Genomic DNA, 22,256 nt, shown 5'->3' with positions numbered 1-22,256 from the left:
GGATAGGAAAGAAGATAGGATAGGATAGAGGATACGATATTATAGAGGATAGGATAGGATAGAGGATAGGATAGGATAGAGGATAGGATAGGATATAGGATAGGATAGGATAGAGGATAGGATAGGATAGAGGATAGGATAGGATAGAGGATAGGATAGGATAGAGGATAGGATAGGATAGAGGATAGGATAGGATAGAGAATAGGATAGGATAGAGGATTGGATAGGATAGAGGATAGGATAGGATATAGGATAGGATAGGATAGATGATAGGATAGGATAGGGGATAGGATAGGATAGAGGATTGGATAGGATAGAGGATAGGATAGGATAGAGGATAGGATAGGATAGAGGATAGGATAGGATAGAGGATAGGATAGGATAGAGGATAGGATAGGATAGAGGATAGGATAGGATAGAGGATAGGCTATGATAGAGGATAGGATACAGGATACGATATTATAGAGTATACGATATTATAGAGGATACGATATTATAGAGGATATGATAGGATATAGGATAGGATAGGATAGAGGATAGGATAGGATAGAGGATTGGATAGGATAGAGGATAGGATGGGATAGACGATAGGATAGGATAGAGGATAGGATAGGATAGAGGATAGGATAGGATAGAGGATATGATAGGATATAGTATAGGATAGGAAAGAGGACAGGATAGGATACAGGATACGATATTATAGAGGATACGATATTATAGAGGATAGGATAGGATAGAGGATAGGATAGGATATAGGATAGGATAGGATAGGATAGAGGATAGGATAGGTTAGAGGATAGGATAGGATAGAGGATTGGATAGGATAGAGGATGCGATAGGATAGAGGATAGGATAGGATTGAGGATAGGATAGGACAGAGGATAAGATAGGATACAGGATACGATATTATAGAGGATAGGATAGGATAGAGGATAGGATAGGAAAGAAGATAGGATAGGATAGAGGATACGATAGGATAGAGGATAGGATTGGATTGAGGATAGGATAGGAAAGAGGACAGGATAGGATACAGGATACGATATTATAGAGGATAGGATAGGATAGAGGATAGGATAGGATAGAGGATAGGATAGGATAGAGGATTGGATAGGATAGAGAATAGGATAGGATAGAGGATAGGATAGGATAGAGGATAGGATAGGATATAGGATAGGATAGGATAGATGATAGGATAGGATAGAGGATAGGATAGGATAGAGGATAGGATAGGATAGAGAATAGGATAGGATAGAGGATGGGGTAGGATGGAGGTTAGGATAGGATAGAGGATAGGATAGGATAGAGGATAGGATAGGATAGAGGATAGGATACGATAGAGGATAGGATAGAGGATAGGATAGAGTATTGGATAGGATAGAGGATATTATAGGATAGAGGATAGGATAGGATAGCGGATAGGATAGGATGGAGTATACGATAGAATTGAGGATAGGATAGGGTTGAGGATAGGATAGGATCGAGGATAGGAGAAGATAGAGGATAGGATAGGATAGAGGATACGATACGATAGAGGATATTATAGATAACAGGATAGGATAGAGGATAGGGGATTGGATCGGATACAGGATAGGAGACGGTAGAGGATTGGATAGGATAGAGGATATGATAGGATAGAGGATAGGATAGGATAGAGGATGGGATAGGATGGTGGATAGGATAGGATAGAGGATAGGATAAGATAGAGGATAGGATAGGATAGAGGATAGGATACGATAGAGGATAGGATAGAGGATAGGATAGAGTATTGGATAGGATAGAGGATATTATAGGATAGAGGATAGGATAGGATAGCGGATAGGATAGGATGGAGTATACGATAGAATTGAGGATAGGATAGGGTTGAGGATAGGATAGGATCGAGGATAGGAGAAGATAGAGGATAGGATATGATAGAGGATACGATACGATAGAGGATAGGATAGATAATAGGATAGGATAGAGGATAGGGGATTGGATCGGATACAGGATAGGAGACGGTAGAGGATTGGATAGGATAGAGGATAGGATAGGATAGAGGATTGTATAGGATAGAGGATGCGATAGGATACAGGATACGATATTATAGAGGATAGGATAGGATAGAGGATAGGATAGGATAAAGGATAGGATAGGATGGTGGATAGGATAGGATAGAGTATAGGATAGGATAGAGGATATGATAGGATAGAGGATATGATAGGATAGAGGATAGGATAGGATAGAGGATAGGATAGGATAGATGATATTATAGGAAAGAGGATAGGATATGATAGAGGATAACATAGGGGATTGGATAGGATAGAGGATACGATAGGATTGATGATAGGATAGGAAAGAGGACAGGATAGGATACAGGATACGATATTATAGAGGATAGGATAGAATAAAGGATAGGATAGGATAGAGGATAGGATAGGATAGAGTATAGGATAGGATAGAGGATAGGATAGGATAGAGGATAGGATAGGATAGAGGATAGGATAGGATAGAGGATAGGATAGGATAGATGATGGGATAGGATGGAGGATAGGATAGGATAGAGGATAGGATAGGATAGAGGATGCGATAGGATACAGGATACGATATTATAGAGGATAGGATAGGATAGAGGATAGGATAGGACAGAGGATAGGATAGTATACAGGATAGGATATTATAGAGGATAGGATAGGATAGAGGATAACATAGGGGATTGGATAGCGTAGAGGATAGGAGACGATAGAGGATAGGATAGGATAGAGGATTGGATAGGATAGAGGATAGGATAGGATAGAGGATAGGATAGGATAGAGGATAGGATAGGATAGAGGATAGGATAGGATAGAGGATAGGATAGGATAGAGGATAGGATAGGAAAGAAGATAGGATAGGATAGAGGATACGATAGGATAGAGGATAGGATTGGATTGAGGATAGGATAGGAAAGAGGACAGGATAGGATACAGGATACGATATTATAGAGGATACGATATTATAGAGGATTGGATAGGATAGAGGATGCGATAGGATAGAGGATAGGATAGGATTGAGGATAGGATAGGACAAAGGATAAGATAGGATACAGGATACGATATTATAGAGGATAGGATAGAGGATAGGATAGGATAAAGGATAGGGTAGGATAGAGGATAGGATGGGATAGAGTATAGGATAGGATAGAGGATAGGATAGGATAGAGGATAGGATAGGATAGAGGATAGGATAGGATAGAGGATAGAATAGGATAGAGGATGGGATAGGATGGAGGATAGGATAGGATAGAGGATAGGATAGGATAGAGGATAGGATAGGATAGAGGATAGGATACGATAGAGGATAGTATAGAGGATAGGATAGAGTATTGGATAGGATAGAGGATATTATAGGATAGAGGATAGGATAGGATAGCGGATAGGATAGGATGGAGGATAGGATAGGATAGATGATATTATAGGAAAGAGGATAGGATATGATAGAGGATACGATATTATAGAGGATAGGATAGGATAGGGGATAACATAGGGGATTGGATAGGATAGAGTATAGGATAGGATTGATGATAGGATTGGAAAGAGGACAGAATAGGATAGAGGATAGGATAGGATAGAGGATAGGATAGGATAGAGGATAGGATAGGATGGTGGAGAGGATAGGATAGAGGATAGGATAGAGGATTGGATAGGATGGAGGATAGGATAGGATAGAGGATAGGATAGGATAGAGGATAGGATAGGATAGAGGATAGGATACGATAGAGGATAGGATAGAGGATAGGATAGAGTATTGGATAGGATAGAGGATATTATAGGATAGAGGATAGGATAGGATAGCGGATAGGATAGGATGGAGTATACAATAGAATTGAGGATAGGATAGGGTTGAGGATAGGATAGGATCGAGGATAGGAGAAGATAAAGGATAGGATAGGATAGAGGATACGATACGATAGAGGATAGGATAGATAATAGGATAGGATAGAGGATAGGGGATTGGATCGGATACAGGATAGGAGACGGTAGAGGATTGGATAGGATAGAGGATAGGACAGGATAGAGGATAGGATAGGATAGAGGATTGTATAGGATAGAGGATGCGATAGGATACAGGATACGATATTATAGAGGATAGGATAGGATAGAGGATAGGATAGGATAAAGGATAGGATAGGATAGAGGATAGGATAGGATAGAGGATAGGATAGGATAGAGGATAGGATAGGATAGAGGATAGGATAGGATAGAGGATAGGATAGGACAGAGGATAGGATAGGATAGAGGATAGGATAGATAATAGGATAGGATAGAGGATAGGGGATGGGATCGGATACAGGATAGGAGACGGTAGAGGATTGGATAGGATAGAGGATAGGATAGGATAGAGGATAGGATAGGATAGAGGATTGTATAGGATAGAGGATGCGATATGATACAGGATACGATATTATAGAGGATAGGATAGGATAGAGGATAGGATAGGATAAAGGATAGGATAGGATAGAGGATAGGATAGGATAGAGGATAGGATAGGGTAGAGGATAGGATAGGATAGAGGATAGGATAGGATAGAGGATAGGATAGGACAGAGGATAGGATAGGATAGAGGATAGGATAGGATAGAAGATCGGATAGGATAGAGGATAGGATAGTATAGAGGATACGATAGGATACAGGATAGGATAGGATAGAGGATAGGATAGGATAGAGGATAGGATAGAGGATAGGATAGAGGATAGGATAGGATAGAGGATAGGATAGGATAGAGGATAGGATAGGATAGAGGATAGGATAGGATAGAGAATAGGATAGGATAGATGATGTTATAGGATAGAGGATATAATAGGATGGAGGATAGGACAAGATAGAGGATAGGATAGGATAGAGGATAGGATAGGATAGAGGATATTATAGGACAGAGGATAGGATAGGATAGAGGATAGGATATTATAGAGGATAGGATAGGATAGAGGATAACATAGGGGATTGGATAGCATAGAGGATAGGAGACGATAGAGGATAGGATAGGATAGAGGATAGGATAGGATAGATGATATTATAGGATAGAGGATAGGATAGGATGGAGGATAGGATAGGATAGAGGATAGGATATAGGATTGGATAGGATAGAGGATAGGATAGGATAGAGGATAGGATAGGATGGTGGATAGGATAGGATAGAGGATAGGATAGGATAGAGGATGGGATAGGATGGAGGATAGGATAGGATAGAGGATAGGATAGGATAGAGGATAGGATAGGATAGAGGATAGGATACGATAGAGGATAGGATAGAGGATAGGATAGAGTATTGGATAGGATAGAGGATATTATAGGATAGAGGATAGGATAGGAAAGCGGATAGGATAGGATGGAGTATACGATAGAATTGAGGATAGGATAGGATCGAGGATAGAAGAAGATAGAGGATAGGATAGGATAGAGGATACGATACGATAGAGGATAGGATAGATAATAGGATAGGATAGAGGATAGGGGATTGGATCGGATACAGGATAGGAGACGGTAGAGGATTGGATAGGATAGAGGATAGGACAGGATAGAGGATAGGATAGGATAGAGGATAGGATAGGATAGAGGATAGGATAGGATAGAGGATAGGATAGGACAGAGGATAGGATAGGATAGAGGATAGGATAGATAATAGGATAGGATAGAGGATAGGGGATGGGATCGGATACAGGATAGGAGACGGTAGAGGATTGGATAGGATAGAGGATAGGATAGGATAGAGGATAGGATAGGATAGAGGATTGTATAGGATAGAGGATGCGATATGATACAGGATACGATATTATAGAGGATAGGATAGGATAGAGGATAGGATAGGATAAAGGATAGGATAGGATAGAGGATAGGATAGGATAGAGGAGAGGATAGGGTAGAGGATAGGATAGGATAGAGGATAGGATAGGATAGAGGATAGGATAGGACAGAGGATAGGATAGGATAGAGGATAGGATAGGATAGAAGATCGGATAGGATAGAGGATAGGATAGTATAGAGGATACGATAGGATACAGGATAGGATAGGATAGAGGATAGGATAGGATAGAGGATAGGATAGAGGATAGGATAGAGGATAGGATAGGATAGAGGATAGGATAGGATAGAGGATAGGATAGGATAGAGGATAGGATAGGATAGAGGATAGGATAGGATAGAGGATAGGATAGGATAGATGATGTTATAGGATAGAGGATATAATAGGATGGAGGATAGGACAAGATAGAGGATAGGATAGGATAGAGGATAGGATAGGATAGAGGATATTATAGGACAGAGGATAGGATAGGATAGAGGATAGGATATTATAGAGGATAGGATAGGATAGAGGATAACATAGGGGATTGGATAGCATAGAGGATAGGAGACGATAGAGGATAGGATAGGATAGAGGATAGGATAGGATAGATGATATTATAGGATAGAGGATAGGATAGGATGGAGGATAGGATAGGATAGAGGATAGGATATAGGATTGGATAGGATAGAGGATAGGATCGGATAGAGGATAGGATAGGATTGAGGATAGGAGAGGATAGAGCAGATGATAGAGCATAGGAAAGAATTGAAGATAGGATAGGATAGAATATAGGATAGGATAGAGAATAGGATAGGATAGATGATATTATAGGATAGAGGATAGGATAGGATGGAGGATAGGATAGGATAGAGATAGGATAGGATGGAGGTTAGGATAGGATAGAGGATAAGATAGGATAGAGGATAGGATATAATAGAGGATAGGATAGGATAGAGGATAGGATAGGATAGAGGATAGGATAGGATAGAGGATTGGATAGGATAGAGAACACCAAAGAATAGAGGATAGGATAGGATTGAGAATAGGATAGGAAAGAGGACAGGATAGGATACGGGATACGATATTATAGAGGATACGATATTATAGAGGATAGGATAGGATAGAGGATAGGAGAAGATAGAGGATAGGATACGATAGAGGATAGGATAGAGAATAGGATAGGATAGAGGATAGGGGATTGGATCGGATACAGGATAGGAGACGGTAGAGGATTGGATAGGATAGAGGATAACATAGGGGATTGGATAGCATAGAGGATAGGAGACGATAGAGGATAGGATAGGATAGATGATATGATAGGATAGAGGATAGGATATAGGATTGGATAGGATAGAGGATAGGATCGGATAGAAGATAGGATAGGATTGAGGATAGGAGAGGATAAAGCAGATGATAGAGCATAGGAAAGAATTGAGGATAGGATAGGATAGAGGATAGGATAGTATAGAGGATAGGATAGGATAGAGGATAGGATAGGATAGGATAGAGGATAGGATAGGATAGAGGATAGGATAGGATAGAGGATTGGATAGGATAGAGGATACCAAAGGATAGAGGATAGGATAGGATAGAGGATAGGATAGGATAGAGGATAGGATAGGATAGAGGATAGGACAGGACAGAGGAGAGGATAGGATAGAGGAAAGGATATTATAGAGGATAGGATAGGATAGAGGATAACATAGGGGATTGGATAGCATAGAGGATAGGAGACGATAGAGGATAGGATAGGATAGATGATATTATAGGATAGAGGATAGGATAGGATGGAGGATAGGATAGGATAGAGGATAGGATATAGGATTGGATAGGATAGAGGATAGGATCGGATAGAGGATAGGATAGGATTGAGGATAGGAGAGGATAGAGGATAGGATAGGATAGAGGATAGGATAGGACAGAGGATAGGATAGGATAGAGGATAGGATACTATAGAGGATAACATAGGGGATTGGATAGCATAGAGGATAGGAGACGATAGAGGATAGGATAGGATAGATGATATTATAGGATAGAGGATAGGATAGGATGGAGGATAGGATAGGATGGAGGATAGGAGAGGATAGAGGATAGGATATACGATTGCATAGGATAGAGGATAGGATCGGATAGAGGATTGGATAGGATTGAGGATAGGAGAGGATAGAGCAGATGATAGAGCATAGGAAAGAATTGAGGATAGGATAGGATAGAGAATAGGATAGGATAGAGGATAGGATAGGATAGAGGATAGGATAGGAAAGAGGACAGGATACGATATTATAGAGGATAGGATAGGATAGAGGATAGGATAGGATAGAGGATAGGATAGGATAGAGGATAGGATAGGAGAGAGGATAGGATAGGATAGAGGATAGGATAGGATAGAGGATAGGATAGGATAGTTGATAGGATAGGATAGGATAGAGGATAGGATAGGATAGTTGATGGGATAGGATACAGCATAGGATAGGATAAAGGATAGGATAGGATAGAGGATAGGATAGGATAGAGGATAGGATAGGATAGAGGATAGGATAGGATAGAGGATAGGATAGGACAGAGGATAGGATAGGATAGAGGATAGGATAGGATAGAAGATCGGATAGGATAGAGGATAGGATAGTATAGAGGATAGGAGAGGATACAGGATAGGATAGGATAGAGGATAGGATAGGATAGAGGATAGGATAGAAGATAGGATAGGATAGAGGATAGGATAGGATAGAGGATAGGATAGGATAGAGGATAGGATAGGACAGAGGATAGGATAGTATAGAGGATAGGATAGGATAGAGGATAGGATAGGATAGAGGATAGGATTGGACAGAGGATAGGATAGTATACAGGATAGGATAGGATAGAGGATAGGATAGGATAGAGGATAACATAGGGGATTGGATATCGTAGAGGATAGGAGACGATAGAGGATAGGATAGGATAGAGGATTGGATAGGATAGAGGATAGGATGGTATAGAGGATATGATAGGATATAGTATAGGATAGGAAAGAGGACAGGATAGGATACAGGATACGATATTATAGAGGATACGATATTATGGAGGATAGGATAGGATAGAGGATAGGATAGAGGATTGGATAGAGGATAGGATAGGATATAGGATAGGATAGGATAGAGGATAGGATAGGATAGAGGATAGGATAGGATAGAGGATCGGATAGGATAGAGGATAGGATAGGATAGAGGATAGGATAGGATAGGATACAGGATAGGATAGGATAGAGGATAGGATAGGATAGAGGATAGGATAGGATAGAGGATAGGATAGGATAGAGGATTGGATAGGAAAGAAGATAGGATAGGATAGAGGATAGGATTGGATTGAGGATAGGATAGGAAAGAGGACAGGATAGGACACAGGATACGATATTATAGAGGATACGATATTATAGAGGATAGGATAGGATAGAGGATAGGATAGGATAGAGGATAGGATAGGATAGAGGATAGGATAGGATAGAGGATTGGATAGGATAGAGGATGCGATAGGATAGAGGATAGGATAGGATTGAGGATAGGATAGGACAAAGGATAAGATAGGATACAGGATACGATATTATAGAGGATAGGATAGGATAGAGGATAGGATAGGATAAAGGATAGGGTAGGATAGAGGATAGGATAGGATAGAGGATAGGATAGGATAGAGGATGGGATAGGATGGATGATAGGATAGGATAGAGGATAGGATAGGATAGAGGATAGGATAGGATAGAGGATAGGATAGGAAAAAGGATAGGATAGGATAGAGGATAGGATAGGATAGAGGATAGGATAGGATAGAGGATAGGATAGGATAGAGGATAGGATAGGATAGAGGATAGGATAGGACAGAGGATAGGATAGGATAGAGGATAGGATAGGATAGAAGATCGGATAGGATAGTGGATAGGATAGTATAGAGGATAGGATAGGATACAGGATAGGATAGGATAGAGGATAGGATAGGGTAGAGGATAGGATAGAAGATAGGATAGGATAGAGGATAGGATAGGATAGAGGATAGGATAGGATAGAGGATAGGATAGGACAGAGGATAGGATAGTATAGAGGATAGGATAGGATAGAGGATAGGATAGGATAGAGGATAGGATAGGACAGAGGATGGGATAGTATACAGGATAGGATATTATAGAGGATAGGATAGGATAGAGGATAACATAGGGGATTGGATAGCGTAGAGGATAGGAGACGATAGAGGATAGGATAGGATAGAGGATTGGATAGGATAGAGGATAGGATGGGATAGACGATAGGATATTATAGAGGATAGGATATTATGGAGGATAGGATAGGATAGAGGTTAGGATAGAGGATAGGATAGAGGATAGGATAGGATATAGGATAGGATAGGATAGAGAATAGGATAGGATAGGGGATAGGATAGGATAGAGGATCGGATAGGATAGAGGATAGGATAGGATAGAGGATAGGATAGGATAGAGGATAACATAGGGGATTGGATATCGTAGAGGATAGGAGACGATAGAGGATAGGATAGGATAGAGGATTGGATAGGATAGAGGATAGGATGGGATAGAGGATATGATAGGATATAGTATAGGATAGGAAAGAGGACAGGATAGGATACAGGATACGATATTATAGAGGATACGATATTATGGAGGACAGGATAGGATAGAGGATAGGATAGAGGATAGGATAGAGGATAGGATAGGATATAGGATAGGATAGGATAGAGAATAGGATAGGATAGAGGATAGGATAGGATAGAGGATCGGATAGGATAGAGGATAGGATAGGATAGAGGATAGGATAGGATAGAGGATAACATAGGGGATTGGATATCGTAGAGGATAGGAGACGATAGAGGATAGGATAGGATAGAGGATTGGATAGGATAGAGGATAGGATGGGATAGAGGATATGATAGGATATAGTATAGGATAGGAAAGAGGACAGGATAGGATACAGGATACGATATTATAGAGGATACGATATTATGGAGGATAGGATAGGATAGAGGATAGGATAGAGGATAGGGTAGAGGATAGGATAGGATAGAGGATAGGATAGGATAGAGGATAGGATAGGACAGAGGATAGGATAGGATAGAGGATAGGATAGGATAGAAGATCGGATAGGATAGAGGATAGGATAGTATAGAGGATACGATAGGATACAGGATAGGATAGGATAGAGGATAGGATAGGATAGAGGATAGGATAGAGGATAGGATAGAGGATAGGATAGAGGATAGGATAGGATAGAGGATAGGATAGGATAGAGGATAGGATAGGATAGAGGATAGGATAGGATAGATGATGTTATAGGATAGAGGATATAATAGGATGGAGGATAGGACAAGATAGAGGATAGGATAGGATAGAGGATAGGATAGGATAGAGGATAGGATAGGATAGAGGATATTATAGGACAGAGGATAGGATAGGATAGAGGATAGGATATTATAGAGGATAGGATAGGATAGAGGATAACATAGGGGATTGGATAGCATAGAGGATAGGAGACGATAGAGGATAGGATAGGATAGAGGATAGGATAGGATAGATGATATTATAGGATAGAGGATAGGATAGGATGGAGGATAGGATAGGATAGAGGATAGGATATAGGATTGGATAGGATAGAGGATAGGATAGGATAGAGGATAGGATAGGATGGTGGATAGGATAGGATAGGGGATAGGATAGGATAGAGGATGGGATAGGATGGAGGATAGGATAGGATAGAGGATAGGATAGGATAGAGGATAGGATACGATAGAGGATAGGATAGAGGATAGGATAGAGTATTGGATAGGATAGAGGATATTATAGGATAGAGGATAGGATAGGATAGCGGATAGGATAGGATGGAGTATACGATAGAATTGAGGATAGGATAGGGTTGAGGATAGGATAGGATCGAGGATAGGAGAAGATAGAGGATAGGATAGGATAGAGGATACGATACGATAGAGGATAGGATAGATAATAGGATAGGATAGAGGATAGGGGATTGGATCGGATACAGGATAGGAGACGGTAGAGGATTGGATAGGATAGAGGATAGGACAGGATAGAGGATAGGATAGAATAGAGGATTGTATAGGATAGAGGATGCGATAGGATACAGGATACGATATTATAGAGGATAGGATAGGATAGAGGATAGGATAGGATAAAGGATAGGATAGGATAGAGGATAGGATAGGATGGAGGATAGGATAGGATAGAGGATAGGATAGGATAGAGGATAGGATAGGATAGAGGATAGGATAGGACAGAGGATAGGATAGGATAGAGGATAGGATAGATAATAGGATAGGATAGAGGATAGGGGATGGGATCGGATACAGGATACGAGACGGTAGAGGATTGGATAGGATAGAGGATAGGATAGGATAGAGGATAGGATAGGATAGAGGATTGTATAGGATAGAGGATGCGATATGATACAGGATACGATATTATAGAGGATAGGATAGGATAGAGGATAGGATAGGATAAAGGATAGGATAGGATAGAGGATAGAATAGGATAGAGGAGAGGATAGGGTAGAGGATAGGATAGGATAGAGGATAGGATAGGATAGAGGATAGGATAGGACAGAGGATAGGATAGGATAGAGGATAGGATAGGATAGAAGATCGGATAGGATAGAGGATAGGATAGTATAGAGGATACGATAGGATACAGGATAGGATAGGATAGAGGATAGGATAGGATAGAGGATAGGATAGAGGATAGGATAGAGGATAGGATAGGATAGAGGATAGGATAGGATAGAGGATAGGATAGGATAGAGGATAGGATAGGATAGAGGATAGGATAGGATAGATGATGTTATAGGATAGAGGATATAATAGGATGGAGGATAGGACAAGATAGAGGATAGGATAGGATAGAGGATAGGATAGGATAGAGGATATTATAGGACAGAGGATAGGATAGGATAGAGGATAGGATATTATAGAGGATAGGATAGGATAGAGGATAACATAGGGGATTGGATAGCATAGAGGATAGGAGACGATAGAGGATAGGATAGGATAGAGGATAGGATAGGATAGATGATATTATAGGATAGAGGATAGGATAGGATGGAGGATAGGATAGGATAGAGGATAGGATATAGGATTGGATAGGATAGAGGATAGGATCGGATAGAGGATAGGATAGGATTGAGGATAGGAGAGGATAGAGCAGATGATAGAGCATAGGAAAGAATTGAAGATAGGATAGGATAGAATATAGGATAGGATAGAGAATAGGATAGGATAGATGATATTATAGGATAGAGGATAGGATAGGATGGAGGATAGGATAGGATAGAGGATAGGATAGGATGGAGGTTAGGATAGGATAGAGGATAAGATAGGATAGAGGATAGGATATAATAGAGGATAGGATAGGATAGAGGATAGGATAGGATAGAGGATAGGATAGGATAGAGGATTGGATAGGATAGAGAACACCAAAGGATAGAGGATAGGATAGGATTGAGAATAGGATAGGAAAGAGGACAGGATAGGATACGGGATACGATATTATAGAGGATACGATATTATAGAGGATAGGATAGGATAGAGGATAGGAGAAGATAGAGGATAGGATACGATAGAGGATAGGATAGAGAATAGGATAGGATAGAGGATAGGGGATTGGATCGGATACAGGATAGGAGACGGTAGAGGATTGGATAGGATAGAGGATAACATAGGGGATTGGATAGCATAGAGGATAGGAGACGATAGAGGATAGGATAGGATAGATGATATGATAGGATAGAGGATAGGATATAGGATTGGATAGGATAGAGGATAGGATCGGATAGAAGATAGGATAGGATTGAGGATAGGAGAGGATAAAGCAGATGATAGAGCATAGGAAAGAATTGAGGATAGGATAGGATAGAGGATAGGATAGGATAGGATAGAGGATAGGATAGGATAGAGGATAGGATAGGATAGAGGATTGGATAGGATAGAGGATACCAAAGGATAGAGGATAGGATAGGATAGAGGATAGGATAGGATAGAGGATAGGATAGGATAGAGGATAGGACAGGACAGAGGAGAGGATAGGATAGAGGAAAGGATATTATAGAGGATAGGATAGGATAGAGGATAACATAGGGGATTGGATAGCATAGAGGATAGGAGACGATAGAGGATAGGATAGGATAGATGATATTATAGGATAGAGGATAGGATAGGATGGAGGATAGGATAGGATAGAGGATAGGATAGAGGATAGGATATAGGATTGGATAGGATAGAGGATAGGATCGGATAGAGGATAGGATAGGATTGAGGATAGGAGAGGATAGAGGATAGGATAGGATAGAGGATAGGGTAGGACAGAGGATAGGATAGGATAGAGGATAGGATAGGAAAAAGGATAGGATAGGATAGAGGATAGGATAGGATAGAGGATAGGATAGGATAGAGGATAGGATAGGATAGAGGATAGGATAGGATAGAGGATAGGATAGGACAGAGGATAGGATAGGATAGAGGATAGGATAGGATAGAAGATCGGATAGGATAGTGGATAGGATAGTATAGAGGATAGGATAGGATACAGGATAGGATAGGATAGAGGATAGGATAGGGTAGAGGATAGGATAGAAGATAGGATAGGATAGAGGATAGGATAGGATAGAGGATAGGATAGGATAGAGGATAGGATAGGACAGAGGATAGGATAGTATAGAGGATAGGATAGGATAGAGGATAGGATAGGATAGAGGATAGGATAGGACAGAGGATGGGATAGTATACAGGATAGGATATTATAGAGGATAGGATAGGATAGAGGATAACATAGGGGATTGGATAGCGTAGAGGATAGGAGACGATAGAGGATAGGATAGGATAGAGGATTGGATAGGATAGAGGATAGGATGGGATAGACGATAGGATATTATAGAGGATAGGATATTATGGAGGATAGGATAGGATAGAGGATAGGATAGAGGATAGGATAGAGGATAGGATAGGATATAGGATAGGATAGGATAGAGAATAGGATAGGATAGGGGATAGGATAGGATAGAGGATCGGATAGGATAGAGGATAGGATAGGATAGAGGATAGGATAGGATAGAGGATAACATAGGGGATTGGATATCGTAGAGGATAGGAGACGATAGAGGATAGGATAGGATAGAGGATTGGATAGGATAGAGGATAGGATGGGATAGAGGATATGATAGGATATAGTATAGGATAGGAAAGAGGACAGGATAGGATACAGGATACGATATTATAGAGGATACGATATTATGGAGGACAGGATAGGATAGAGGATAGGATAGAGGATAGGATAGAGGATAGGATAGGATATAGGATAGGATAGGATAGAGAATAGGATAGGATAGAGGATAGGATAGGATAGAGGATCGGATAGGATAGAGGATAGGATAGGATAGAGGATAGGATAGGATAGAGGATAACATAGGGGATTGGATATCGTAGAGGATAGGAGACGATAGAGGATAGGATAGGATAGAGGATTGGATAGGATAGAGGATAGGATGGGATAGAGGATATGATAGGATATAGTATAGGATAGGAAAGAGGACAGGATAGGATACAGGATACGATATTATAGAGGATACGATATTATGGAGGATAGGATAGGATAGAGGATAGGATAGAGGATAGGGTAGAGGATAGGATAGGATAGAGGATAGGATAGGATAGAGGATAGGATAGGACAGAGGATAGGATAGGATAGAGGATAGGATAGGATAGAAGATCGGATAGGATAGAGGATAGGATAGTATAGAGGATACGATAGGATACAGGATAGGATAGGATAGAGGATAGGATAGGATAGAGGATAGGATAGAGGATAGGATAGAGGATAGGATAGAGGATAGGATAGGATAGAGGATAGGATAGGATAGAGGATAGGATAGGATAGAGGATAGGATAGGATAGATGATGTTATAGGATAGAGGATATAATAGGATGGAGGATAGGACAAGATAGAGGATAGGATAGGATAGAGGATAGGATAGGATAGAGGATAGGATAGGATAGAGGATATTATAGGACAGAGGATAGGATAGGATAGAGGATAGGATATTATAGAGGATAGGATAGGATAGAGGATAACATAGGGGATTGGATAGCATAGAGGATAGGAGACGATAGAGGATAGGATAGGATAGAGGATAGGATAGGATAGATGATATTATAGGATAGAGGATAGGATAGGATGGAGGATAGGATAGGATAGAGGATAGGATATAGGATTGGATAGGATAGAGGATAGGATAGGATAGAGGATAGGATAGGATGGTGGATAGGATAGGATAGAGGATAGGATAGGATAGAGGATGGGATAGGATGGAGGATAGGATAGGATAGAGGATAGGATAGGATAGAGGATAGGATACGATAGAGGATAGGATAGAGGATAGGATAGAGTATTGGATAGGATAGAGGATATTATAGGATAGAGGATAGGATAGGATAGCGGATAGGATAGGATGGAGTATACGATAGAATTGAGGATAGGATAGGGTTGAGGATAGGATAGGATCGAGGATAGGAGAAGATAGAGGATAGGATAGGATAGAGGATACGATACGATAGAGGATAGGATAGATAATAGGATAGGATAGAGGATAGGGGATTGGATCGGATACAGGATAGGAGACGGTAGAGGATTGGATAGGATAGAGGATAGGACAGGATAGAGGATAGGATAGAATAGAGGATTGTATAGGATAGAGGATGCGATAGGATACAGGATACGATATTATAGAGGATAGGATAGGATAGAGGATAGGATAGGATAAAGGATAGGATAGGATAGAGGATAGGATAGGATGGAGGATAGGATAGGATAGAGGATAGGATAGGATAGAGGATAGGATAGGATAGAGGATAGGATAGGACAGAGGATAGGATAGGATAGAGGATAGGATAGGATAGAGGATAACATAGGGGATTGGATATCGTAGAGGATAGGAGACGATAGAGGATAGGATAGGATAGAGGATTGGATAGGATAGAGGATAGGATGGGATAGAGGATATGATAGGATATAGTATAGGATAGGAAAGAGGACAGGATAGGATACAGGATACGATATTATAGAGGATACGATATTATGGAGGATAGGATAGGATAGAGGATAGGATAGAGGATAGGATAGAGGATAGGATAGGATATAGGATAGGATAGGATAGAGGATAGGATAGGATAGAGGATAGGATAGGATAGAGGATCGGATAGGATAGAGGATAGGATAGGATAGAGGATAGGATAGGATACAGGATAGGATAGGATAGAGGATAGGATAGGATAGAGGATAGGATAGGATAGAGGATAGGATAGGATAGAGGATTGGATAGGAAAGAAGATAGGATAGGATAGAGGATAGGATTGGATTGAGGATAGGATAGGAAAGAGGACAGGATAGGACACAGGATACGATATTATAGAGGATACGATATTATAGAGGATAGGATAGGATAGAGGATAGGATAGGATAGAGGATAGGATAGGATAGAGGATAGGATAGGATAGAGGATTGGATAGGATAGAGGATGCGATAGGATAGAGGATAGGATAGGATTGAGGATAGGATAGGACAAAGGATAAGATAGGATACAGGATACGATATTATAGAGGATAGGATAGGATAGAGGATAGGATAGGATAAAGGATAGGGTAGGATAGAGGATAGGATAGGATAGAGGATAGGATAGGATAGAGGATGGGATAGGATGGAGGATAGGATAGGATAGAGGATAGGATAGGATAGAGGATAGGATAGGATAGAGGATAGGATAGGAAAAAGGATAGGATAGGATAGAGGATAGGATAGGATAGAGGATAGGATAGGATAGAGGATAGGATAGGATAGAGGATAGGATAGGATAGAGGATAGGATAGGACAGAGGATAGGATAGGATAGAGGATAGGATAGGATAGAAGATCGGATAGGATAGTGGATAGGATAGTATAGAGGATAGGATAGGATACAGGATAGGATAGGATAGAGGATAGGATAGGATAGAGGATAGGATAGAAGATAGGATAGGATAGAGGATAGGATAGGATAGAGGATAGGATAGGATAGAGGATAGGATAGGACAGAGGATAGGATAGTATAGAGGATAGGATAGGATAGAGGATAGGATAGGATAGAGGATAGGATAGGACAGAGGATAGGATAGGATAGAGGATAGGATAGAGGATAGGATAGAGGATAGGATAGGATATAGGATAGGATAGGATAGAGAATAGGATAGGATAGCGGATAGGATAGGATAGAGGATCGGATAGGATAGAGGATAGGATAGGATAGAGGATAGGATAGGATAGAGGATAACATAGGGGATTGGATATCGTAGAGGATAGGAGACGATAGAGGATAGGATAGGATAGAGGATTGGATAGGATAGAGGATAGGATGGGATAGAGGATATGATAGGATATAGTATAGGATAGGAAAGAGGACAGGATAGGATACAGGATACGATATTATAGAGGATACGATATTATGGAGGATAGGATAGGATAGAGGATAGGATAGAGGATAGGATAGAGGATAGGATAGGATATAGGATAGGATAGGATAGAGAATAGGATAGGATAGAGGATAGGATAGGATAGAGGATCGGATAGGATAGAGGATAGGATAGGATAGAGGATAGGATAGGATAGAGGATAACATAGGGGATTGGATATCGTAGAGGATAGGAGACGATAGAGGATAGGATAGGATAGAGGATTGGATAGGATAGAGGATAGGATGGGATAGAGGATATGATAGGATATAGTATAGGATAGGAAAGAGGACAGGATAGGATACAGGATACGATATTATAGAGGATACGATATTATGGAGGATAGGATAGGATAGAGGATAGGATAGAGGATAGGATAGAGGATAGGATAGGATATAGGATAGGATAGGATAGAGGATAGGATAGGATAGAGGATAGGATAGGATAGAGGATCGGATAGGATAGAGGATAGGATAGGATAGAGGATAGGGTATTATACAGGATAGGATAGGATAGAGGATAGGATAGGATAGAGGATAGGATAGGATAGAGGATAGGATAGGATAGAGGATAGGATAGGATAGAGGATAGGATAGGATAGAGGATAGGATAGGACAGAGGATAGGATAGGATAGAGGATAGGATAGGATAGAAGATCGGATAGGATAGTGGATAGGATAGTATAGAGGATAGGATAGGATACAGGATAGGATAGGATAGAGGATAGGATAGGATAGAGGATAGGATAGAAGATAGGATAGGATAGAGGATAGGATAGGATAGAGGATAGGATAGGATAGAGGATAGGATAGGACAGAGGATAGGATAGTATAGAGGATAGGATAGGATAGAGGATAGGATAGGATAGAGGATAGGATAGGACAGAGGATAGGATAGGATAGAGGATAGGATAGAGGATAGGATAGAGGATAGGATAGGATATAGGATAGGATAGGATAGAGAATAGGATAGGATAGCGGATAGGATAGGATAGAGGATCGGATAGGATAGAGGATAGGATAGGATACAGGATAGGATAGGATAGAGGATAGGATAGGATAGAGGATAGGATAGAAGATAGGATAGGATAGAGGATAGGATAGGATAGAGGATAGGATAGGATAGAGGATAGGATAGGACAGAGGATAGGATAGTATAGAGGATAGGATAGGATAGAGGATAGGATAGGATAGAGGATAGGATAGGACAGAGGATAGGATAGGATAGAGGATAGGATAGAGGATAGGATAGAGGATAGGATAGGATATAGGATAGGATAGGATAGAGAATAGGATAGGATAGCGGATAGGATAGGATAGAGGATCGGATAGGATAGAGGATAGGATAGGATAGAGGATAGGATAGGATAGAGGATAACATAGGGGATTGGATATCGTAGAGGATAGGAGACGATAGAGGATAGGATAGGATAGAGGATTGGATAGGATAGAGGATAGGATGGGATAGAGGATATGATAGGATATAGTATAGGATAGGAAAGAGGACAGGATAGGATACAGGATACGATATTATAGAGGATACGATATTATGGAGGATAGGATAGGATAGAGGATAGGATAGAGGATAGGATAGAGGATAGGATAGGATATAGGATAGGATAGGATAGAGAATAGGATAGGATAGAGGATAGGATAGGATAGAGGATCGGATAGGATAGAGGATAGGATAGGATAGAGGATAGGATAGGATAGAGGATAACATAGGGGATTGGATATCGTAGAGGATAGGAGACGATAGAGGATAGGATAGGATAGAGGATTGGATAGGATAGAGGATAGGATGGGATAGAGGATATGATAGGATATAGTATAGGATAGGAAAGAGGACAGGATAGGATACAGGATACGATATTATAGAGGATACGATATTATGGAGGATAGGATAGGATAGAGGATAGGATAGAGGATAGGATAGAGGATAGGATAGGATATAGGATAGGATAGGATAGAGGATAGGATAGGATAGAGGATAGGATAGGATAGAGGATCGGATAGGATAGAGGATAGGATAGGATAGAGGATAGGGTAGGATACAGGATAGGATAGGATAGAGGATAGGATAGGATAGAGGATAGGATAGGATAGAGGATTGGATAGGAAAGAAGATAGGATAGGATAGAGGATACGATATTATAGAGGATAGGATAGGATAGAGGATAGGATAGGATAGAGGATAGGATAGGATAGAGGATAGGATAGGATAGAGGATTGGATAGGATAGAGGATGCGATAGGATAGAGGATAGGATAGGATTGAGGATAGGATAGGACTAAGGATAAGATAGGATACAGGATACGATATTATAGAGGATAGGATAGGATAGAGGATAGGATAGGATAAAGGATAGGGTAGGATAGAGGATAGGATAGGATAGGATAGAGGATAGGATAGGATAGAGGATGGGATAGGATGGAGGATAGGATAGGATAGAGGATAGGATAGGATAGAGGATAGGATAGGATAGAGGATAGGATAGGAAAAAGGATAGGATAGGATAGAGGATAGGATAGGATAGAGGATAGGATAGGATAGAGGATAGGATAGGGTAGAGGATAGGATAGGATAGAGGATAGGATAGGACAGAGGATAGGATAGGATAGAGGATAGGATAGGATAGAAGATCGGATAGGATAGTGGATAGGATAGTATAGAGGATAGGATAGGATACAGGATAGGATAGGATAGAGGATAGGATAGGATAGAGGATAGGATAGAAGATAGGATAGGATAGAGGATAGGATAGGATAGAGGATAGGGTAGGATAGAGGATAGGATAGGACAGAGGATAGGATAGTATAGAGGATAGGATAGGATAGAGGATAGGATAGGATAGAGGATAGGATAGGACAGAGGATAGGATAGTATACAGGATAGGATATTATAGAGGATAGGATAGGATAGAGGATAGGATAGGACAGAGGATAGGATAGTATACAGGATAGGATATTATAGAGGATAGGATAGGATAGAGGATAACATAGGGGATTGGATAGCGTAGAGGATAGGAGACGATAGAGGATAGGATAGGATAGAGGATAGGATAGGATTGAGGATAGGATAGGACAAAGGATAAGATAGGATACAGGATACGATATTATAGAGGATAGGATAGGATAGAGGATAGGATAGGATAAAGGATAGGGTAGGATAGAGGATAGGATAGGATAGAGGATAGGATAGGATAGAGGATGGGATAGGATGGAGGATAGGATAGGATAGAGGATAGGATAGGATAGAGGATAGGATAGGATAGAGGATAGGATAGGAAAAAGGATAGGATAGGATAGAGGATAGGATAGGATAGAGGATAGGATAGGATAGAGGATAGGATAGGATAGAGGATAGGATAGGATAGAGGATAGGATAGGACAGAGGATAGGATAGGATAGAGGATAGGATAGGATAGAAGATCGGATAGGATAGTGGATAGGATAGTATAGAGGATAGGATAGGATACAGGATAGGATAGGATAGAGGATAGGATAGGATAGAGGATAGGATAGAAGATAGGATAGGATAGAGGATAGGATAGGATAGAGGATAGGATAGGATAGAGGATAGGATAGGACAGAGGATAGGATAGTATAGAGGATAGGATAGGATAGAGGATAGGATAGGATAGAGGATAGGATAGGACAGAGGATAGGATAGGATAGAGGATAGGATAGAGGATAGGATAGAGGATAGGATAGGATATAGGATAGGATAGGATAGAGAATAGGATAGGATAGAGGATAGGATAGGATAGAGGATCGGATAGGATAGAGGATAGGATAGGATAGAGGATAGGATAGGATAGAGGATAACATAGGGGATTGGATATCGTAGAGGATAGGAGACGATAGAGGATAGGATAGGATAGAGGATTGGATAGGATAGAGGATAGGATGGGATAGAGGATATGATAGGATATAGT

The sequence above is a fragment of the Halictus rubicundus genome, unplaced genomic scaffold, assembly GCF_050948215.1.
Source record: "Halictus rubicundus isolate RS-2024b unplaced genomic scaffold, iyHalRubi1_principal scaffold0026, whole genome shotgun sequence".
Classification (NCBI taxonomy): domain Eukaryota; kingdom Metazoa; phylum Arthropoda; class Insecta; order Hymenoptera; family Halictidae; genus Halictus; species Halictus rubicundus.
Note: the sequence above shows the minus strand (reverse complement) of the source record.